This window comes from Panthera pardus, unplaced genomic scaffold (genome assembly GCF_024362965.1).
Source record: "Panthera pardus isolate Hobbes unplaced genomic scaffold, ASM2436296v1 HiC_scaffold_8, whole genome shotgun sequence".
Classification (NCBI taxonomy): Eukaryota; Metazoa; Chordata; class Mammalia; order Carnivora; family Felidae; genus Panthera; species Panthera pardus.
This window is the reverse complement of record NW_026527013.1, coordinates 47326242-47350921: the sequence shown is the minus strand read 5'-3', so window position 1 is coordinate 47350921 and position 24680 is coordinate 47326242. Positions and strand designations below refer to the sequence as shown.

At 43.2% G+C, this 24680-nt stretch overlaps 1 pseudogene; it reads right to left on the bottom strand.

Annotated features, from left to right (window-relative positions):
• The window catches only part of LOC109254668 (transient receptor potential cation channel subfamily V member 5-like), a 35988-nt pseudogene extending 12302 nt beyond the window's left edge, over positions 1-23686 (bottom strand).
• Positions 23687-24680: the final 994 nt, after the last annotated feature.

Below are 24680 nucleotides of genomic sequence, written 5' to 3'. Positions count from 1 at the left end.
TTGTCAGAGATGCCAGTTAGGGAGTAGAAGGAGGCCAGCTTACATCACTATCATTATAAAAATTTACTTAAGGGGCTCCTGGGTGGCTCAGTTGGTTGAACGTCCGACTCTTGGTTTCCACTCTGGTCATGATCTCACAGTTCTTGAGTTTGAGCCCTGTGTCGGGCTCAGCACTGATGGCGCTGAGCCGGCTTGGGATCCTCTATCTCCTTCTCTCTCTGCCCACCCCTCCCTCACTGCTCTCTCTCTCAAAAATAAATAAATGTTTTTATTTTCACTTTTGTTAATGTTTATGTATTTTTGAGAGAGATAGTGGGGGAAGGGCAGAGAGGGAGGGAGATAGAGGATCCCAGGCAGGCTTCGTGCTAACAGCAGAGAACCTGATGTGGGGCTCGGACCTGCAAACCGTGACATCATGACCTGAACCGAAGTTGGACACTTAACGGACTGAACCACCTGTGTGCCCCCGAAATAAATAAACATTTTTAAAAAGAGAGAGGGGGCGCCTGGGTGGCTTGGTCGGTTAAGCGTCTGACTTCGGCTCAGGTCATGATCTCACGGTCCGTGAGTTCGAGCCCCGCGTCGGGCTCTGTGCTGACAGCTCAGAGCCTGGAGCCTGTTTCAGATTCTGGGTCTCCCTCTCTCTCTGCTCCTCCCCTGTTCATGCTCTGTCTCTCTCTGTCTCAAAAATAAATAAACGTTAAAAAAAATTTAAAAAAAAAAAGAGAGAGAGAAAAAGTTATTTTAAAAATTTACAGCTAAGGTGGGGCACCTGGGTGGTTCAGTCCGTTAAGCGTCCAACTTTGGCTCAGGTCATGATCTCAAAGTTTATGAGTTGAAGCCCCGAGTTAGGCTCTGTGTGGACAGCTCAGAGCCTAGAGCCTGCTTCAAATTCTGAGTCTCCCTCTCTCTCTGCTCCCTCCTGCTCACACTCTGTCTCTGTCTCTCTCAAAAATGAGTAAACATTAAAAAAGATTTTTAAAAAATTTACAGCTGAGAGAAAGTTACTAGTAACAAAGGCATTCACGTTAGCAAGGAACTTCCACGTCTTCCCTCTCCCATTTGCTCCCTCTCTCCTCCCCAAACACACAGAGCCTTCCTCCTTCCATAAAGGAGCTTCTTCTCAAGCAAGGTTCTCAACCCTGAGGGGTAAAGAGGTGCACTTGGACATACATGGGCATAATGTTGGTTATTAAATAGCCTACAATTCAAGGATATTAAAGCTCTTACAATTTATAGGACAGTTCAACCAAGAACTGACCTGCCCAACATATCAGTGGCAACCATTAAGAAACACCTCACTAGGGTGACACCCCTGCCTCTGTCCCTCTCCTTCCCAGTCTCAGGGAAGGAGTGACTTCTTTAACTGATGGCTTTGGGAGGAGGACAGAGCAGGGTCACTCTGGTCTGATGGGATCTAGTCTCCTGGGGATCTGCCAGCCTGAAGAGGGGCTGAATTGGGGCCTGCTTCTCACTGGGTAGTAGGCTGCCCAGGAGGCTCTGGTGGAGTGAGAAGCTCTGGAATCCGTTCATATCATTGTCTGGGTGGGAAAAGCTGCTAATTCCAGCAGAATGTTAGCAAGCCCTTCGGAACGCGGTTCTGAAGTCATGGTCTGCAGTTACCTTTATCAGTAATAAAATTGACTTTTTAAATCTCCATTTATCCATCTCTTGTGTCTTATTTCCTAATAGTTTTGAACTGGGAAGGGAATCAAGAAATGCTGTTTATTGGCTTCAAGATTAAAAAACAAAAGTTTGAGAGACTTACGAGAAAATACTGAGGGATGTAAATGTCAATATTCTTTGGATTCTTCAGTTATTTTGAATTTAGAAATGTCTATCACTTGGCATGATTTCTGCTACTCAGGTGGATGTCAGGATGCTGAAATAGTATTTTTATTTTTAAAATTACACCCAGCCTAACTCTAAAACAGACTTGAGGCTGCTTGTTAAAAAAATACACACAATTGCATAAGATTTGATTTCATGTTTATTTTTTTATTTTTTATTTTTTTGTTTTTTTGTTTTTTTATTTTTTTAATGTTTCTTTATTTTTGAGAGAGAGAGAGTGAGCGAGTGAGCATGAGCAGGAGAGGGCAGAGAGACAGGGAGACCCAGAATCGGATGCAGGCTCCAGGCTCCGAGCTGTCAGCACAGAGCCCGATGCGGGGCTCGAACCCACGAACTGTGAGATCATGACCTGAGCCGAAGTCGGTCGCTCAACCACCTGAGCCACCCAGGCGCCCCGATTTCGTGTTTAAAAATATAAGAATGGGCATTAAGGAATCTACTCCTGAAACCATTGTTGCACTATATGCTCACTAACTTGGATGTAAATTAAAAAATAAACTAATTAAAAATAAATAAATAAATAAAAATATAAGAATATAGGGAAAAATCAGAGTCCAATAACAAGCTGAAGCTATGAAGCACATGCTCTCCAGTGTTGTGTGATTATTCAAGGTAGGCAGGAAATAAGGCACTAAACTTTCAGGTAGCCAGAACAAAAAGGAGTGTATGACTCTTTTCTTTTTTTTTTTTTTAGTTTTTTAAGTTTATTTATTTATTTTTGAGAGAGACAGAGACAGGGAATTAGGGAAGGGCAGAGAGAGAGGAAGAGAGAGAATCCCAGCATGCTCCACACTTTCAGTGCAGAGCCAGATGCAGGGCTCAAACTCACAAACTATGAGATCATGACCTGAACCAAAAGCAAGAGCCGGACACTCAACCGACTGAGCCACCCATGTGCACGGTATACAATTATTTTCAAGACTGATTTTGCCCAGTGAATATAATATTAAATTTATTTTAGCTGACACACACACTATGTACACACACACACACACACACACACACACACACACACAGTGACTTTCAGAAAAGAGTCAGAATTACTGGCACTGACTGCAAGAACTTTCTTCAGAAGTCCTCATAAAAGGGGTACCGGCTGATGTAATGGAGATATCTCCAACAAGATCTCTGAAGAAAATATAACCGTAAATTGCTTTCAGCTTTTCTTATGGTTTCCTTCAATGCAAGGCATGAACATTATGCCAAACCATAATTTAATAAATGGGCTCTTTCAGGGACGAAGACAACTCAAGAAAACTGCTCTCTGATGGTCTGGCTTGATGCCCAAATTTACAAGAGATAGACTGTTTCATCATTTATAAATATTTTTGAATAGCAGCTATTATCTCCTGTATGTGATAAAAGTTCAAATTCTATACTACCAATACGCCATCATCCTTGCAAGGACATAAATCGTTCCAAATCTTGGACTTTGTTTTTTATTAAAAAGCATTTGAAAACCTAAATGTTTTTTGCTTAGGATTACACTGCTTGGATTTTTTTTTTTCAACACTAACAATGTACTCCCTCTGTTATCTTTTTCTTGGTTGTCTATACTCTCTGATCTTCAAAGTATAAATTCATCACACAATGTTTGGTATGGAAGAATGTTCACTGAGGTGAGATGACAAGCCATTATAACTTCCTATTTATATGTAGGGAAAAAAAGAAAGGAAAGAAGGAGGAAAGGGAAGGAGGGAGGGAAAGAAGATAGGGAGGGAGAAAGGATCAATCAATCAAGCTTAACCTCACACAATATTCAAATGACTCTCTGGAAACATGGTATGAGAGGCACTCTTTGGGGTTCATCTGCTCTATTGGACACCTCCTATGTGCTACTTCAAAATCCCCTGGCCCCCCCAAGATGTAAGGGGTGAGTTCCATCGCTCTGTGGAACTAATATCATGGCTTGCCCTGTGGATCTCTTTCTTCTTGTTTTTTGGGTACCTCCTCTCCACAGTCCAGAAAAGTGTGGGTGTTTTTGGCCACAAAGCCACTCTTGACCAGGGCAGGACAAGAGCCAATGGCTAAGTGAGTCTCTTGTCCCACAGGCACACAGCTCTGAAATGAACTCCATAAGGCTTCCCACAAGGTCGAGGTGAGATGAAGTACCCACTTCCCTTAACCAGCACAGTGGGAGGGGCAACTTGGTAAGAGATTCTTGTACTGGTTTTCCCTCCTTTTCACTTCCCAATATTGCTCACTGTTCCCTGGGACCATATTCCCAAATGCACTAGCTGAAGCAAGACTTTGTACCAGGCTCTCCATCTGGGGGTAACCAGCAAGACATCTGCTTCTAGAGTATTTTACTGTGTTCTCATTTATATGGATTTATAGATTTTGTCCTTCAATCTTCCACATAATGAATAAATACCTTTAAAAGATTCCTGTGGCAAAGGTACTGACTGAAGACAAACCAAGAATGCAAACACAAGACAACAAGAAAATAGCAAAGCTGAGTCCTCCTTACTGTATGAATTCCCTATCAGACCCAGAGGAGAAAAAATCAATTTTAGCCTTAATAATAAATACAAATAAATAATTTGAAATATGCTTATCTTTGTTTCATTATTTTAAAACTCCAGGGAACAGCATGGAAGTTTTTTTGTGACTTGAGTCCATGAAATACAGCCAGATCAACACAAAACCATCCTGCACACCTAGAAAACTAATTTGAGGATTAACACAACAATCTGCACAGCCTGAACCACAGAACTCAGCAGGCATGTGACAGAGAGGTGAACTGGGGGAGAAGCTGCAGAGGGCAGGGAGCTGTTTTTGCTTGCGGAGAGAGGATGGAGATGGGGAGGAGAGTATAAGGAAAGCACCCCCCCCCCAAAAGCAGCTGGAGAGAAAATGGAAAAGTGGAAACAGCCACAGGGACTGAACTAAAAAGGGAGAAAGTAGAAAGAAGAGGGTTTAAATTCCATGAAGACTGTAAACAGGGGGAACACAGAGTCTGAAACTCTGCAGCTTGATACCTGGTGGTGCTCTGTGGGAAGGGTGAATCTCCAGGAGCAGACTGAAGTCTGGGGGACTCTTCGGGCCACACAGGGAGAGGAGGTTCCCCTGCTGGGGGGACTCCCCCACAGGCAAAGGTGGCAGCAGACCCTGAAGAACAACCACATTTGCTGGTGCTGGAACAAGGTTGTTAAGGGTGAAGCCTGGTGTCAGATGTGTGTTGTGATTTGACATAGTCCCTGAAAAGCTGCTGCTACACTATCTTAGGAATTTTCTGGGGCAGCTGGCACCGAGCCATAGTCTCTGGGCAATGGCAGCAACATGGTCCCACAAATGTTCCTGGGTGCGGCTGGCAGCTGGCCATTGTTTGATGAGACCCTCCCGCAGAGAGGCAGAACAGGTCAAAGCCAAGGTCCCTCAGAAATAAGGGGTTGGGAAACACAGCCGCATCTGAGATAAAACTCAGGAGGGAGGTGATGCCTGGCAATCTGACCGCTTGGTCGTGGACAGTGTAAAAGTGGGAAGTGGACAGAAGCTGAAGACAAAGGACAGGTGCACTACTGCTGATCAGGGAAAACAGACTTAGGATACTAGAGAATGGGTAGCTGGGTGACGTCATTTTCACAGCTCCCACTCATGCCATACATTCCTACAAGCGCCACAACAATCCACCCCAGTAAGCTAAGCAGCGCCATCTAGTGGAGAATGGAACTGTTGCACTAAGCCCCGCCCAACTGGGCTGACCTCGCTCTTCAGGATCACAAGTCTCTCTGCCTGCTTAGTTTACGGACTATAAAGTGCTTCATAGGTTGACTTCCAGGGGAAAACAATGTAATTTCAATCATATTTCAGTCTGTTCTCTGGTCCATCTATTCAATTTTCTTTTTTCTTTCTTTTTCATTTCTTTTATTTTTCTTGAACACAGAAAGAGAAAAAAATAATTTTTATTTTCAATTTTTACTAAAAATATTTTTAATTTTTTTCTACTATATTTTTTACTTTTTTGTAAATTTTTCAAATTCTATTTTACTTTCATCATTTCATTTTATTCTATTTCATTATATTCATTTTTTCAAATTTTCAAACGTTTTCCTTTTTTTCCCTTTCTTTTCCCCTTTGTTCTCTAATCTATTAAGTCCCTTTCAACCCCCAGACCAAAACACACCTAGTATCTAGCATCATTTATTTGATTTGTGTGTGTGTGTGTGTGTTGTTTTTAATTTTTTAATTTTAATTTTTTTAATTTAATTTCTTTTTACCTCATCAATTCCTTTTCTTCCTTCAAAATGAGGAAACAAAGGAATTCACCCAGAAAGAAAGAACAGGAAGAAATCTTTGGTGCTAGAATGCTCTAAATATCTTGATTTGAGTCATTATACATACTTCCTATTTGTGTAGCAAGGTTATACCTCAATGAAAAGTTTTACAAGATAAATTAGATATGCTCCTGCCCTCAAGAATATTATACTCTAGCTGGAAAAGTAAGGCATGCGAAAATGAACCACAATAGAAGGCAAGATATCTTAAAAGTGGTGGATCTAGGGAACATTATGGCTAAGAGTTAGGGGTGTAGGACTCCACATCAGCAGGTCTTGGATTTGAAACCAGCTCCTCATTTGCCAATTTTGTGAGCTTGGGTCTGTCACTTCATTTCTGTGAGTTCATTTGTGTGAACTCATTAGAGTTTCCTTCTCTATGAAGTGTGAGTCATGGTACCCGCCTGCCAGGTTCACAGTGAGGATATGACAAGATCCCTTACACAAAGCACTTAGCACAGGGCCTGGTACACAGAAAGTCCAGGAAGTTTCAGCTCACATTGTAATTATTCTTAAAAATTATCACAATATGCTGAGTATAAATTCTCATAGCCACATTAGCCCACAAGCCACATGTGAACCTTTCTTTATTTGTCCACACTTCCACTTAGCCTCCACCCAGCCCTTGTTCTGCTGCCTGGCCAAAACCCCCAAATCTCAGTTCCAGGTTTTCTCAGCTATAAGCCTAGTCACTTCATCTTTTCTATTTCCCAGATGGGGAGGGGCTTTAGGGTGTGTCACTGCACCAGGGCCATGGCTGGTCCACGCTGACATCCAATGTGATCTCACTTATTCCATCAGAATTCTGTCCTCAAGGGCCTGGCAATGGCACCCCTCCACACTGTCCCTGACCCCCCAGCCCTTAGACTTCAGCCATCTTTCTACTGGAGGCATTATCACCACAGTGGAAGATGTGGCCATGGTTTAGCTTGGCAGGAGCTAAATGCTCTCATCACTTAATGCAGACAATAGATGTGGTGAACATATTGTAATGCATATAATTATTGCACCATTATGTTGTACCCCTGAAACTAACGCAATATTATATGTAACTCTATTTCAATTGAAAAATAAAATAAACAATAGACATTTTAAATAATGGAAAATGCTAGGTCCCACAAAGCTAACCAAACTCTCACCACCATGGGACACTTCTAAATTGCTGTTCTACGACTTTTTTTTTTTGCCACTAATCTCTCTCTGGTTACCCAGTGTTTCCATCCTCCAAAACCAGCTATCAAGAGACTTACGAATCTAGGAAAAAAAAAAATCACAAACTGGATTAGCACATCACTAAAGTACTTCATTTTTCATATAAACAGAATCAAAAGAATGAGTGGGCAAGGCAGACATGGGGAGGTAAGGAGAGAGGATGATGATGATAATGGTGATAAAAGATGTATTTGTTATATGCTAGCTACTGTGCTAAGAACTTTCTTTTTTTAAAAAAAATGGGATTTTTTTTTTTTTACTTTTGGTATTGCCTCATATAATTTCTATATTTTTTTCCTTTAATGGGAAATCACAGCAGATTACAGGAGAAAATATTCTAGTTCTAGTTCTCCTAGCACAATCAGCCGTGGTGCTATTCAGTCCAAAGCAGGATTTCCCCCTTGCTCAGGAAGTTCTCATACGTTAATTAGCTCATTGAATTCTTCCTAATACCAAATGACTAAGTACTATAATCATCTCCACTTTAAAGATGAGAGCAGAGAAGATTTTACATGAGAAAGAAATGCACTGCTCCTGGTTAAGCCTCCATTCTTTTGGGTATCTCACATCCAAACCTAATACTGAGACAGTCATTAGCTGTCTTGTTGTTACTACCTAGGCCTGTGTCCTTCTTTATCTCTGTTGTTCTCATGATGCCATTATCATGATGTTCTCATGATACTCACTGTATACCTAACAGGTATACAGCAGTCATGGAAAGAGCACGCTCAACTGGAATTTTTTTTTAATTAATAGATTTTACTTTTTGAAGCAGTTTTAGGCTCACAGAAAAATGGAGTGGAAAGAAGAGGGAGTTCCCTTATATCCCCTGCCCTCGCAGACCCACAGCCTCTCCCATTATCATTATCCTAACACCAGAGTGGTGTCTTAGTTACAATTGATGAAACTGCATTGACACACCATTATCACCCAAAGTCCATAGTTCACATCAGGGCCCACTCTTAGTATTGTACATTCTATGGGTTTGGACAAATGTATGATGATATTCCTATAATTAAAAAGAAGTCTCCATTTTCTATGGAAAAACCATAAAGCCAGACATCGGAGTTACTAATTTTAATAGCCACTTATCATTTTTATAGGGTGCTCAATAACAGAATTTTCTACTCCATATTCCAGAGAAGCCTGTTTCAGGTGATATTAATAGGTGCCTGCAATAAAAGGGGATTTTTTTAAAGCTTTTATATTTATATTTATATTACTTGTAAAAAAAATCTCTACCTATCTATCGTTTGGGAAACAATTCATACGCTCTCCTCACAGATGTTCTACTCACCTGCCTACCACAGTCTCGGTAGAATATTAACGATAATAAGAAATCATGCAAGAGAGTAACGGGCCTAACTGGGCTTAGCAACTCTTTTGGAGACACCCCTGTTGAACACATCTCTCTCTGTACAGACCTAGTCGATTGAATCCTGCCCGATACCAGGTTGGCTTGGTCCTTCTCAGTGAGTGTAGCGCCCTTACTTTACAGACGAGGATGGTGGCTGCTTAAATTGCCCAGCTGGCTGGCAGCCCCTGTTAGGATCCTAAGTCAGGCCTCCTGATAACTTTTACAGAAATCCTTGTGATAAAACTGGCTGAGTTTTCAGTCAGTTCAGGTCACAAGGTAACTTTGTGGATTGGGGTGAAGCATTCAGTCTCCAGTGAGAACCAGTAGCAAACACAGCCTTTTATAAGGAGAATAGTTATCGTCAGAGGATGATACAGCTTATTGTCTGGATCCTAAGATTCTCTGCTGTGAATCACCTATGGGGGCCTGTGAACAGTTCCAAATATCTCTCTGCAGTAGACATTTCAAGCACCATCCCATCAGCTGTCTCATCATGTTACATGGTCTTCTTATGTTCTAGGCCCTGCATAAGACTGACAGATTTTGGGGTTACACAGCAGTGAATGGGTTAGGCATAAGGGTTTGGAGCCTGGCAATAGGCCACAACCAACATGTTTGCTAAAGGCAAAGGAAATATGGAATGGGTAGAAGAAAGCAGTTATAAATATCACCTATGACCATGTGATCGGTTGCAAAAACCAGGGGTGTGATAGTTATGAGCCTTCTACCTTATTTCGACATGAATATAGTTGTTGATATACCAACCAATTTTCCCTTCTTCCATTGCTCTATCATCTAACGTAAGATGTATTAATAGTCGTAAACCTTATTTTCAGTATTTAAGCTACTGGGCAGACACTTGGCATGTTTTTGGGTAAGAGAGACAAATTGTACTGTTTCCAACCACAGCATTTCCCATTGGTTAGGTTTTCAGCTATCAAAGAAGTACTGAATGTGAAATGGGAACAAAATTCAAAGGAGTCTAATTCAGCTAGTACTCATATAACTTAGAAATAATATTGACAAAAAAAAAAAAAAAGAATATTGCCTTGGGGTGCCTGGGTGGCTCAGTCGGTTGAGCATCTTGATTTTGTCTCAGGTCATGATCTCAAGGTTCATTAGATTCAGCTCCACACCAGGCTCTGTGCTGACAGCACAGTCTCCTTGGATTTCTCTCACTCCCTCTCTCTCTGCCCCTCCCCTGCTCACTCACAGGAGCGTATGCCCCTTCTCGCTCTCTCAAAATAAATAAATAAATTTTTAAAAAAGAAATAATACTGTCTTTGTCCACGCGACATAATTCTGCATCCTTTGAAAACCAAATGTACAACAAGGTTCAAGGAAATCGGTGTCTTTGCATTGGAGAATAAATAATGAAATGCCACTTGGGGGAACTCGTGTTCTCAGCCTTCTTAGAACTCACAAGCAGAAGAGACTTTTCGTTGATACCAAGAGATGGGTTGTGGTGGGGGGACGTTCTATGCAGAAATGGTTTTCAGTGCCAGGTGACTCATTTTTAAACAACTTCTACATTTGGCAGATGGTGATAATGCCAGCACTTAACGACAGAACTGAGTAAATCAGGACGGCATGTTTCCACACTTCTCAGATGCTTATTTCTAAACATTATGTAAAAACCATGTCTTTGAGTACCTCTCTCCAGTGAGTCACAGAGCCCAAGCAAGGCTGCTGCTTCCGGAGTCCATGTTGCCCTCCTGTTGAAATGCTGTAATGGACCACACTGACTGGAACAGGGGGAAAGGTCCAGATGCTTGCTGCAGATGCTGAAAACATCAGGCCATGGAGTATATTTACCACAAAGATTTTCTGTCTTGATCATTTCTCACATGAATACTGTCATATTAACAAGACCTTCAAGTCTTCATCACATTTTCAGGTATTACAGACAAATTAAATTATAAATCCATAGAACCAATGGGATAGAAGGAGCTTATAGTCATTGAGGCTGGGACAGAAGGTAACTAACTTTTTACCAAACGTTTTATGCTCCCTCTTCCATGGGGCAGAGTTGATGCTAAGAAATTGCTTAGCATCCCAGGGAGGCAATGCATTTCCCACACCCTTTCATTTGTGAAAGGCCATGTGCCTAGTATTGGCCAATAGAATGTGAGCAAAAAGTGATGTGTGTCACTTCTGGGCAAGGCAGGTAAGAAGAGGGTGTGCCATTTCTTCTCTTTCCCCTCCCTTCTGGAGGCAGAGGCCTCCATGTCTCTAAGAAGTGACAGAGCCATGAGATGAGATAAGCCTGGGTCCCTGAATCACCTCATGGAGGGAAGCCACCAGGAACGCTTTTTATCAGATTGCTATATGAGCAACGAAGACATTTTTAGTGTATTAAACCACTGAAATTGGGGGGGGGGGGGATTTGGTCATTCTAGTAGCTAACCTAACACAGAGGCCAACTTCCATCTCTGTGTTTAATTCTCTTTATAACTCATAGGAAGATGAGTGGGAATACCCAGAAGGAGCGTGTATAACGTCAAGATGATGGACATTAGTGTCAGGTAGACTAGGTCCTGAATTCCATTTTTAAGGCTAAACTATGTGCTCTTGGAAAGCTCAATGAACTTTTCAGGGCCTTGGTTTCCTAATCTGTAAAATAGGCATAGTAACAGTACTTATGTCATAATGTTGCTGAAAGAAATAAAGTTGTTCATTCTTGTAAGACACTAAGCATTCAAAAAATGAAGGCTTTTGCTCTTATTGGCATCATCATGTGAGTGACCATCCTACTTACGATGGTGGTAATTTTAAAGAGACCAATTTGCAAGTTTTTGTTGTAATCAGTCACTTTCTAGAGGGCCAGAGGAGCTTAGGGACACAAGTGGCTTCCCTAACTAGATACCAGAACCTTAGAAAACTGGTTGGGGTAGTAGAATTGGAACATAAGGTCCTAGCAGACTCAGGCACCAGGAACCCAGAGAATAAACATCAAATTTCTTAACAATGCCCATGGTCCTTTAGTGCAGAGGAGATGGGAGCCGCTGTTTCCAAGATGTACAGGTGAGGTTGTCTGGGGTGTGAGGACATGCGTTGAGGGGCTCTCAGCACAGGGCTGTTCTCTGGCTGGGCCTCAGGAAATGGGATCCTCTACTAAGGCCTCTCAGGAAACCCCAGAGATGTTCTCAGTGACACTGAAAAGAGGAAGCACCAATACTGGGAGAAAGCTTGTGAGGAAAGCAGCAAAGGACAGGGCTAGTCAGAAGTCCACATTCCCTGAAACAATCAATAGTTTCCTGCCTTCAGTTCCTTTATCTGCTCCTTCAGCTCTGCTTTGATCCCTGGGGCCCTCTCTCTTTGTCCTTTTAGCACAAGTCTAGAGCACAGACTCTCTGCTGACCCCCCTGTCACCCATGGCCTCAGGGCACTCCTCATTTGGCATCAAGAGTCTGAAGGAAAACTTCCCTTCCCTTGCTTTGCCTAGATGCCAGGGTTGGAAGAGCAAAAGCAGATGTTTGACCCAAAACTGCTACAAAGATGAGAACAGCCTGGTTCCTGTCTCCCCTGTGAGTGATAATGGGAAGAGTGATAATTCAGATCCTGTCTCTGTCTGATTCCAAGATCCCTCGAGCCAAGCTGGCCTTCATGAACCTGGAACCACCCACTGCTTCAGACCCACTTCCTGAAGACAAAGGAGGGAATAAAAGAAAAAAAGAGAAACATAAGCTCCTGTTCAGCACCTTAGGCAAGTGACACTGCTGGCCCAGGCTAACTTCTCTATCTGGCTTTCTTTTTCTCCTGTTTTTGTATAGCTGTTGTAATTTACAAGTTCGTATTGAATTCGAACAGATTAACCCTGGTGGGGCTGGGAGACAGTGGGGGAAGGGTCTCCAGAATGTGAGGGACAACCAAAAAAATTTCAAAACAATGTATTTTCCAGATTCCTGTCTTTATAACAAAATGAAGAATTGACCCTCAAAAGAAGGCAGGCAGGAAGGAAGGAAGGAAGGAAAAGAGAAGGAGCTCTTCAGAGTAAATAGTAATTTATCTTGTGCTTACCTTGCATTCTGGTTTTCAGCACCTGCAAAACTGATAACCTCGAAGAAAATGAAGCTATGAAATTAGCAGGTAAGTGACCCTTCCCCGCCAAAACACACACCTGAGGCAGCCCATTCCAGCTCTGGACCATTCTATTAAAAATTTTCCTTTACACTGAGACAAAATCTATGTGCTGGTATTTTCCACCCCTGGTCTTCTCCCCTGTCTTGGATCCACACAGAACAAGTCTAAACTTGCCTTCACATGTGAAAGTCCAGAGTGAAGGCCTGTCCATGCAATGATAGAGGGAAAGAGTGGCCTTTGTGGAGGGTTAGTTCTCCGGGGACAGTTGTCTCCTTTGGAGCAGTAACAGGCAACTTTATCCACGTCTTTATTTGAGAAATACTAAAGGACTCTCAACCCCAAGTCTTCCTTCCAAACTCCAGTATTGGCCTCTTTTATCATTACCTTATTCTTCCTCAGTGTCCCCTTATGTGGATCATAAGCTAGAGGGAACTGGACTCAAGATAGTTAGGTTTGGAGGTGAAGGCATGAGAGGTGACTCAGTTTGTGTCGGAATGCAGCTAGAGAGCCCCCCAAATACCAGAGATGCTTATATCCAATCAACACAAAGCACAGCTGCTCCATCATCATGAGGGCACTCAGCTAGGACAGGAACAGGAAGCCAGGAACACCTCCTACTACTCATCATGTTCTGACATTTATTTCTCAGCCCAGCTTTCCCTGTCCCACTCACCTCTGTCTACTGTCTTCTTTTCTAGAATGCGCCTTCCAAAAACTGCTGCAGATGCTAAGGGAGATAAGAGATTTGAGACAAAAGAGAAGATATTTATTTATTCAGGACCTAAATGCCTTAAAGTCTACTCATTGTTAATCCTCCTTAGTAGAACTTATTCTCTGATTTTGTCATTGTTTTACTCATATCTTCCCCAAATGACAAATATTGTTTACTGATTTGTCACCACCCATCCTTTCCTTTCTCAGGGTAAAAGCTTTCTGAGTTTCCTCTGATGGGCCACCCTTCTCAGTCCACATGGTTCTTTGAAGACTGACCACACACAACTTACCATCCCCGGGGTGAACTGAAGACGATGGCCTGACCAACCAGAGTCATGGTGATTGGCTTCAGGGTGGAAACATAGTGGGAGTCAGCCCAAGGAGAGTGTGCACTGGGGCTTTTGCTGGAACTAGTAGCAAAAACGTGCTGAATTTGCTAAGTTAATCGAACATAAACCTGGAGCAGCTGGTGGTCATTCTGGGGAAAGCTGAGTATGAAGAAAACACTGAGGGGAGAAGGAACAAGAAATGAAGAAACACAGGTATTGGCTTGTGGCTGCTTGAGTTGCATATCTCTCTGGCATCCAAAAGAATTCTGAGGAATACTTGACCCCAGCAAGTCTCAAATTTTTGGGTCTCAAGACCCCTTTGCACTTCTGAAGTTTATTAATGACCCCAAAGAGCTTATACTTATGTGAATTATTTGTATTGATATTTATCAGCCTGGGAATGAAAATTGGAAAATTTTAAAAATTGCTACTTCATAAAACTAATAACAAACCCATGACATGTTAATAGAAATAATGTTTTATGAAAAATAACTATGTTTTTCAAAACAATATCTTTAGTGAGGAGTATGGCTCCGTTTTACATTTTTTCGATTCCCTTACCATGTCTGGCTTATTAGGATATACCTGAATTCTCATACATGCTTCTACATTAATGTATTGCCATATGTTGTTTTGGTTAAATTGCTTAAAGAAGACCCAGCTCACAGAGATATGTATCATTGGAAAAGAGAGGGATATTTTAATAAACTTTTCAGGGAGTTGTGAATACTCTTTTTTGCTATCACTCCAAAACTTGACAAGGGGTACTTTCTTAAAGATTAGTTAACAATGTGGAATCTGAAACTACAAAATGAACTTTTCTTTTTTTTTTTTTTTTTAAGTAGGCTCTATGTCCAGCATGGAACCCAACGTGGGGCTTGAGCTCACAACCCTGAGATCAGGACCTGAGCTGAGATCAAGGTTCTGACACTTAACCAACTGAGCCACCCAAGTGGCCTGGACTTCTCATATTCTGTACACTCATGAGAGAATGGGAGTGACAGAAGGAAAAATAATATCTTAGAATAAGAGGAAAATAGTTTTGATTTTGTGGCCCTTCTGAAGGAGTTTCAGGGACCTCCAGGGGTCCCAGGACCATACTTTGAGAACTGCTGCTCCAGCCTAATCCTTACCAACTCTGACTCTATATGCATTTTTCTAACATAAACTTCTAAAGAAACAGGACTGATTTGGCTCATTCAGCCGCCATTCAGTAAGATCCATGGTAGTTACTCAACAAATACTACTGGGTACTCCCTGTGCTCCAAGCATCATGCTAAGAACTGAGAATACAGAGGTGAGCAAAACAGAACTGGAGCCTACTCGCACGTTGCTGACAGCCTGGTGCGGCACACAGACATTAATCAAACAATAGAGGTTTACTATAACCATATTGTAAAGTTGGTTACCACAACGTAACCATATTGCCAGGTGACAATACTGGCATCAGTGTCATGAAGGAAGCTACAAAGAGCATCAAGTCAGAGAGTTGCAAGGGATTGGTTCCTTAGTGAAGTGACTTTCAGGAGAGAAAAGGACAAGTAGTCACTTGCTGACAGGGGTTGGGGGTGATGGTGTAGGAATGTGGCTTGCTTCAGAGAAGAAATAGTATGTGAAGTGTCTTAGGGAGGGAGAAGCTTCAGGAAGCCAGCATGACTGGAAAGGGAAGGTGGAGAAGAGCACATTGCGAGAAGAGTCTGGAGAGGCAGACAGACGCCATCTGTGAGAGCACTTGCAAAACACCATCTTCTCAGGCCACTGGCCGACCTATAAAGGACTGCCTTTCAGTCAGGCGCTTGTCACTGGTCCAGTCACCAGGAACTACAGATGCAGGGTGGTAGCCCATGCCTAAGGGACCACTCAAAGGGGACTGTCCAAGTGGGGTCACGGTCTCCTCCAAAAACGGATTCCATGTCTCATTGCTTCATGGTTGCCTGATGCACACCCTTCCTCCAATTTGGAAGCCTTGAAGATCTTCTATATTTGCTGGTTCATCCATGTTTGATGTTCAGTAGGGACACTATCACAGGTGGGGCTGTCAATGGGGCAGATTCTGAGATAGAGATTAGCAGCAAGATGTTAATCAGGTAGTGCTCTTGGAAAGGAAACCACAGAAGTAGGAGTGGACAGAGGGAGAACTGACAGGCAAGGCAGACTCAACAAAGGTCTCAGCCAATCTCATGGGCTCTGAAGTCCTTCTGAATTGTCTCGAGTTACAGCAACTCCCAAGGGAGGCATGACTTAGGAAGTAAGCATGACAAGGCAAGGCTGTTTTCCTTAGTTAATGTGATCCCCAGTGTGGGCTGACGACAGAAGGCTGTCTTTGAGCATCATTGCCAGCTCCTGAGGGAGTAATCCTTCTTCCCTGAAGGAAGATCAGTGCATCAGAGCCTGCCACAATCATGAATCCACTCAACAAGAATCATGATGGTGTTTATAAGGACAGTGGTGGCCAAGAGGTCATAGGGACTGAGTTCTAGGCTGGCTTTCCATAAATCAATCTCACATAAAAACTTGTAGCTGATGGACTGGATCCACTCTGTTTTGTATCCCCACTTTATCTCACGTCTTTTCTCTCTCACCAACCTGCTCCATCCATACAGGCCTTCATTCTAGTCTCTCAATGCTCCAAGCTCAGGGCTACTTTGGGGCTTTTGCACTGTTGATAGGGATTATCTTATTTGCACATTACACTAGAATACATGCCCCAGGAGTGTAGGGACCTTGTTCTTTGTGACCTCAGAGCCTGGAACACAGTAGGCATCAAAGTATTTGCTGAGAAGACCAACAAGGGGCACAAAGCAAAGTGGGCGTATTGGGCTGATAGAGTTGCCATAACCAAGTATCACAGAGCAGGTGGCTTCAACAACAGATGTGTATCCTCTCACAGTTCTGCAGGCTAGAAGTCTGAAACCAGTGTCAGGAGGGTGAGTTTCTTCTGAGGACTGTTTCCTTGGTTTGCAAATGGCTGTCTTCTTCCTCTGCCTTCACATGGTTCTCTGTGCAGATGCGTGTCCAAATTTCCTCATCTTAGAAGGACACCAGTTATGCTAGATAAGGGTCCACTCAATTGATCTCATTTTGCCTTAATTACCTCCTTAAAGACCCCATTTCCAAACACAGTCACATGCTGAGGTGCTGGGGGATTAGGATTTCAATATACAAATTTGGGAGGAGGGGAGTATGTCACAGTGCAGTCCATAACAGTGGGGGACACAAAAAGGCTATGTTATGGATTTTCTCTCTTAGAAGCATAGCTATATTCCAAACAAGAGGTGACAAAACACTAGCCAGCATTTTTTGAGTCCTTACGACATACCAGGTACTGTACAGGTACTTTACAGGCATTCTCTTATTTCCCCTCACAAACACCTGTTGAAGTGGGTAGTATTACATCCAGTTTACTGACAAGAAGACAGGGGCTCAGAGATCTTAAGTACTTGCTCAAGGTCACAGAGTGGGCCAGGGGAGAAGCTGGAACTTGAATGTAGATCTCCTGACCCTAAGCCTACACAATTTACCATTTCTAGAGAATACTTGTTGTTTATCCTCACAGCCTCCTAACCGCAAGATTTAAATTGCTAACATCCTGCATCAACAGAGCTATAATCAGCTTAATTACATGGTATTTTGTGATGTTCTCTCTAAGTCACCTGTAGCCCTCCCCAAGGAGAAGGGAATCATCCGGGAAAAAAACCAGAAGCCCAGATGTTGCCCACAGTCAGGGTAGAGGAGCATCAACAAACATCTTCTTTGCTCCCAGCATTGTCAAGGCTAATGCTTTGGTTCTCTCCCTGAAACTTAAACCAAAATCAGAACTTACTTCATTCTCTGTTTCATTAGCTTGGAATAGGCCCAAGATAAGGTTAAAAATCAAAGAGTCTGAGAAAACTGCAACCAATTACCGTGAAAAATATGCTAAGCCTGAACAGATTTATTCAACGTTGCTTAGTGGGTGGCTTCACAGCATGGAGGCCAAGATTTATCATCTGCTTGGCTTTGCCTTTGATTATTCATTGACTGGGATGGCTTTCTTACCATAAGCTGATACAGTCTCCCGTCTCAGAAAAAGGGGGGGAAATACATAACACCACACTGGCTGATTCATTTCAAACAGAATGTTTTTTAAGAGAGACAGACCTGTGGTACTAATGAATATTCCCTGTTTTTCCTTTTGAATTCACAGCAGGAGATAAATGAAAATTTTAGCAATGGGTGGAGGGGTGCTGGTAGAATGTTCTACTGATTCCATTGGGTATATATCCAAACAAACATTATAACTGCATGTCATAAGCCACACACTGTGCTAGATATTGTCCCAAATGATCTCCTTTTGCTTTTGCATAAAACCTCACAGGTAGCTGTTGTCATCCTCATTGTATAGATGAGCAAACTGAGTCTTTAGAACTGCATTGTCCAGGTGTGCCTCGGTGGCTCAGTAGGTTAAGCGTCCAACTTTGGCTCAGGTCATGATCTCGCAGTTCACGGGTTTGAGCCCCCCGTCTGGTTCAGTGCTGATAGCTCAGAGCCTGGATCCGGCTTTGGATTCTGTGTGTGTGTGTCTCTCTCTCTGCCCTTCCCCTGCTTGTGCTCTGTCTCTCTCTTTCTCTCAAAATAAATAAATATTAAAAAAAAAACTGCATTGTCCAATATGGTAGTCACTAGCCACAGATGGCTATTGAAGTTTTAAAAGTCAGTTCTTTATTTACAACAGCCACATTTTAAGTGCTCAACAGCATATGTGGCTAGTGGCTACCACATGGCATGGCACAGATATAGAACATTTTCATCATCACAGAAAGTTTTACTGGACACACTCCTCTAGGATCTACAGGCAAAGAGACTTGATATTTGCTTAAGCAAAGACAAGATTCCAATCTAGTCCTCTCTGCTCCAAGTCCAGGTTCTTCCCACTATTGCAACACACCCATGCCATCTGTGATCTTCCTTCGCAGTAGGGGAACGATCAGCGACCCAGGGGCAGCAACACTGACCCCAATTTCTTTGGTAATCCCATGAACTAAAAACTTTTTTCTGCCCTAAAGGGTGTGTTGGGAAATGCTAAGAAATGGCCAGCAGATGGTGTGTGTGTCCCATGCTTCATAACATGCACCATCTCAAGGCCCTGCTAAAAAAGGTGTTTGCAAAAGCCAAAAACTTGTTTGTTTGGATAAAGGACTTGAATAGATATTTCACCAAAGACAGATATATAAATTGCCAATAAGCTTATGAAAAAAATATTCAATGTCATTAATCTTTGGGGAAATGCAAATCAAAATCACAATGAGATACCACTTCATAGTCATTAGAATGGCTATAGAAAAAAGGAAGATGGAAGGGAGGAGAGGAGAGTGGAGAGAAGAGGAGAGGAGAGGAGAGGAGGAGAGGGGAGGGGAGGGGAGGGGAGGGAAGGGAGGAGGAGAGGAAAGGAAAGGAAAGGAAAGGAGGAAGGAAAAAAAGAAAAAGAGGAAGGAAGGGAAGGAAATACTTCTGCTTATTGGCAGAAAGTAACAAGTGTTGGTGAGGAAGTGAAGAAATTGGAATCCTTGCACATTGTTCAAAGAAATGTAAAATAACACAGCCGCTGTGGAAAACAGTGTGGCAGTTCCTCAAGAAATTAAACAGGAATTGCCATAAGATACAGCAATTTCAGGTGTAGGGATGTACCCGAAGGAATTGAAAGCAGGGAGTTGGAGAGCTAACTGCACACCAATGTCCATAGCCATATTACTCACAATAGCCAAAAGGTCGAAACAACCCAAATGTCAATCGATGGATGAACAGATAAACAAAATGTGATAACATCCATACAGTGAAATATTTTTTGGCCTTTAAAAGGGATCGAAGTCTGATACATGCTATATGTGGATAAATCTTGAAAACATGCTAAATGAAATAAACCCGGAAAAATAGGATTAATATTACATGACTGGACTTACAGGAGGTACCCAGAGCAGTCAAATTAATAGACAGAAAACAGAATGTCAGTTATCAGGTACTATAGGGAAAGGATAGAGAAGAGTTAATGTTTAATGGGTACAACAGTTTCAATTTGGGAAGATGAAAAAGTCTTGTAGATGAATAGTAGTGTTGGTTATGCAACCGTGTGAATGGACTTAATGCCACTGAGTTGTATACCTAGAAACGGTTAAAATAGTAAATTTTATGTTATGTGTATCTTTCACAATACAATTTTTTAAAAATTACAACAAGTTGGGGGTGCCTGGGTGGCTCAGTCAGATAAGTGGCCGACTTCAGCTCAGTTATGGTCTCACAGTTCGTGGTTTCAAGCCCCACGTCGGGCTCGGTGCTGACAGCTGAGAGCCTGGAGCCTGCTGTGGATTCTGTGTCTCCTCTCTCTGCCCCTCCCTCTCTCATGCTCTCTGTCCATCTCTGAAAAATAAACATTTAAAAAATAATTATAAAAAATAAAACAAGGATAGGGCACCTGCGTGGCTCAGTTGGTTAAGTGTCTGACTCTTGGTTTCAGCTCAGGTCATGATCTCACGGGTTCCTGAGACATGGTCTCCATCCTCTCAGTGGGGAGCTTGCTTGGGATTCTCTCTCTGTCCCTCCCTACTCTCTCAAAATAGGTAAATAAACTTAAAAAAATAATAAAATAAATAATAAATAGGATAAATAAGTAGTAAATAGGATAAAAATCTTTCTTCTTGCAGTTTTCTAGTTGGGGTTTGGTTGCTAGGTAGGGAGAATCCTGCACGGTACAGAAAAAAAGGGAAGGGCCACAACCTCAGTGCCATGCCTGGCTTTTCCCACGTTACACACAAAGAAAGATGATCCAGACATTAGTCTAGCATCCTTACATCATGTCTTTGATGGCCAAGTGCAACTTCACTTGCAAAGATACCTTCTTTTCCCAAGATGTGGGCCTTCCAGGAGTTCAGAAAATATGTGGGACAACAGATGTCCATTGCCCATCTCCAGAAATGCTGCTGTGAAATGAGACACGGCCTTTAAGAATTATTCTGTCTACCCCCTCCCATGATTAATAGGCATGAGAGTTAACTGCTCCCCACTCAGGCCTACCTGTTTGTGATATTTTCCTCTCCATTCCCTTCTCCAAGATCCAGTCCAAAATTCATGTGTTCTGGGGTGTTGCCACAAAGCTGGTGATGCAGCTCCTGTGAGGTGTAGTGTAGGACATGGGGGGAATGGGTGGCCAGAGAGGTTCCACCTAGGTTCCCACTTTCTATCACAAAAAACAGAGGGCTGTCTCTCAGAAAGTTGTTCTTGTCCATCCTCCTTGTCTGAGTTCTTGAAAGTTTCCACATAGCAAAGCACCTGCAAAGGATTTTGATCACGGTGGTCCTAGACTTGTAGGAACCAAGTGGTTCCCCAGCTCATATCTGTCTCCACAGATCCCAGAGCGAGGCCACAGGAAGTGGGGGAGCTTACTTTCCAGAATCACCATGGTGACCAGACCTGAGCCCTCCAAAGCTTGTCCCACTCATGGGCCACCTGTCAGTGTGTCATCCTTCATGGTGATGAACAGGTGGAGCATAAGCAGTGTGGCGATGATGGCAAAGGCAAAGTAGTCCATGCCAAACACAAAGGGCAAGCTCACTTCATAGTTGGAAGGCCCATCAATGATGGTGAGGAAAAGTTGAAAAGTGCTGAAGAGTGCCATGGGATAGTCGTGGAATTGCCCCCAGACTTGTTAGGTCCTCTGTCTGGAAAATGACATAGAATGCGGAGGCAAATCCCAGAAAAAACTAAGCCATCAGCTGACAGAAAGGCATTAGGTCTTCAAAAATCATCAGCCAGGGGCACCTGGCTGGCTCAGTCTGTAGAGCATGTGACTCTTGATCTCCAGGTTATGAGTTTGACCCCCACACTGAGTTAGAGATTACTTAAAAAAAAAAATAAAGGGTTGCCTGAGTGGCTCAGTCGGTTGAGTATCCAACTCTTGATTTCGACTCAGGTCATGATCTCACAGTTGGTGGGATTTGAGCCCCCTGTTGGGCTCTGCACTGAAAGTGCAGAGCCTGCTTGGGATTCTCTCTCTGTCTCTCTCTACCCCTCCCCTGTGCACTCTCTCTCTCTTTCTCTCTAGAAATAAGTAAATGAACATTTAAAAAAAGAAAAATTATATGCTTGAGAAGAATGTTTGAGTCACTTCCGTTGTTTTTAATTAAATAAATAATATAAATGAATAAATAAATAAATAAATAAATAAATAAATAAATAAATAAAATGAGTGCCTGGGTGGCTCAGTCAGTTAAGCATCCAACTTTGGCTCCGATCATGGTCTTACAGTTCATGAGTTCGAGCCCTGTTTCAGGCTTTCTGCTGTCAGCATGGAGCCTGCTTCGGATCCTCTGTCCCCTTCTTTCTCTGCACCTACCTCACTCATGCTCTCTCTCTCTCTCTCTCTCTCTCTGTCAAAAATAAACGAACATTAAAAAAAATAAAAACAAAAACAAAAATCATCTTCTGGATCATGATATTGAAAGCACAGAGGATTCCAGATGAAATGCTCAAGTGAAGTACGTAACACCACACAAGCCCAGCATCAGGGTGACGGACATGGGTGCCGCCACCTCCCCATCCATGTGGGACAGCTGCATCCCCATGTTCACTGGTACTATGTAGGCATCAGTGATGATAAGGACATGGAATGGCCCCCAGAGGACAGTCTGTCTAAAATAGCAATAGGCACCAACCCTGAAGACACTCAGGGTCTCTGGGAGCAGGTTGATGACAACCTTAGTATTGGTCACCAACTCCCCCATGAGCCAGATTTTGTCCTGGTGAGTCACATAGGCCTCCTGGAGTGGTCTCTGTTGGAAAATGGTGTTATCTCAGGAATCTGTGCAGTTGCCAATTCAGAACTTGAGGGGGCAGTAGACATAGCAGATCATATAGAGCAGGTACAAGGCACCCAGAACATAAAACAACCACTGACCATATTTCTTCCACTTGAAGCTCGCTAGTTGCTTCACTGGGGTCCGTTCTAGGATCTGGTGAGTCACCTGCTTCTTGGGGGAGACCATGAGCTCTAGAAAGGATGTGTCCTCTCCCCAGGAGTTGGTCTCTGTGAGATCATAGAGAGTGGAGGTCAGCGGTTCATATGTCCACTGGATACGCTTCTACTTCTACATCAGGTGCTAGAACATCACAATGTGGCCCTCCACTCTTGCTGGCTTGAAGGGGGTGAGACCCCCGTGAGTGGGCATGGGGTCCAAGGACTGCAGGAGGTCCCAGCTCCCATCATAGGACAGGACCAGGTTATGTATCTGGCAGGCAAAGATTTTGTTGGGCTGGAGGATGAGAATGTGCAAGATGATGTTTCCCAGGGAGTCCTGGGCCTGGATGCTGGCTCCGGGCTCGATGAGCAACCTCACAAAAGACAGAGGATACTCCCAAAGTAGATGAGGTTTGCAGGGGCCCTGGTGGAAAGCTGTGCCTGTAGCTCTTACAGAGATGCCAGTCCCATGGGCAGGCAAGGCTCACACCAAGTTCATGTTCTGGTTCACAATGGTTATGTGCAGAGCAGTCCAACCTACAGATGGCTCACACATGGGGAGCTCTGTGACCGTCTCCAGGCAGTCTCTGCCAGCACCGTGGCATTGTCGCAGAGGGCTGCTATAGGCAGCACCATCTCCCCCAGGCCTCCTCTTCATCCAAAGTCACAGGTTTATTCCAGTGAAAGTTTCTTCGGGAAACACAGGTGATTTTCCTTGGCTGCCTGAAGCAGTGGAGACTCTTGAACACTCTTTTGTTGCAGCATACAGGCTTTGTCCAGATGCTGATCCCAGCCCTGCTCCCTGACCAGCCAGGAGGCCAGAAGTCTGGGGTTGGATCCAGAACTGCCTTCTGCCTTTGGCAGAAGGGGCCCCCATGCCTTCTCCTTTCAGGCACTGGCAGGTTACGAAAGTTCGGTACAAGTAACGGGTCTAGGACTCAGCAGCAGCTGAGGAGGAGGCAGGGTCTGGGGTTGGGACTGAGCGTGAGTATATCTTTCACGTGACTTGTGTATGCAGCTTGTAGTTTGTGGCTGTGGGGTGTGTGTGTGTGTTTGTGTGTGTGTACGTGTGTGTGTGTGACCAAACACTTGTTTTGTTGCAAAACATAGCCAAGAGATACCATTGGCATTGTGCACTCTTTATCTTACTCTCTCTCCCCTCCCTGCTCTCTTTATGTTCTTCTTATCACTCAGAAACTGCAGTAAAGATGTTTACAAACTGGAAAATACAGCCAGCCACCTTCCAGTGTCAGTTCCCTTGGCTTTAAATATATCCATTTGTGGACAGACCCATCCCTGAAACTGTATTTATCTATCTGTCTGCTTGATATCACACTTGAACACCAAAGAGGCATTTCAAAATGAATGTGACCAAAACAGGATTCTCACTTCCCTGACCCCTCTGCCTCCCAAACATGTTCTTTGCCCGTCTTCCCTATTTCTATAAATAACACCATCATTCACATAGTTATTGAGGCCCAAACCCTAGGCATTGGTCCTTTAGTGATCCCTTTCTCTCTCTCTCTCTCTCTCTCTCTCTCTCTCTCTCTCTCTTTTTCACACACACACACACACACACACACACACACACACACACACGTGCATGAGCACATGCGCACCACATCACTCCATCTGCAAAGCCTAGTGGTTCTACCTCAGAAAGGAATCTCAAACCTACTTACTTCTCCCCATTTCCACAGCACCTCCCTCATCTAAGCTGTCGTCTTCTTTGGCCTGGGTAGCCGCAATGGCTTTTAAGTGGTCTCTGTGCTTTGACCTTTTTCCTTCTCTAAAACCAAATCAAAACAAGTCACTCTGTTTAGAATAAAACCAACTCCTACAGTTCTTGTAGGCCTACAAGACCCTACAAG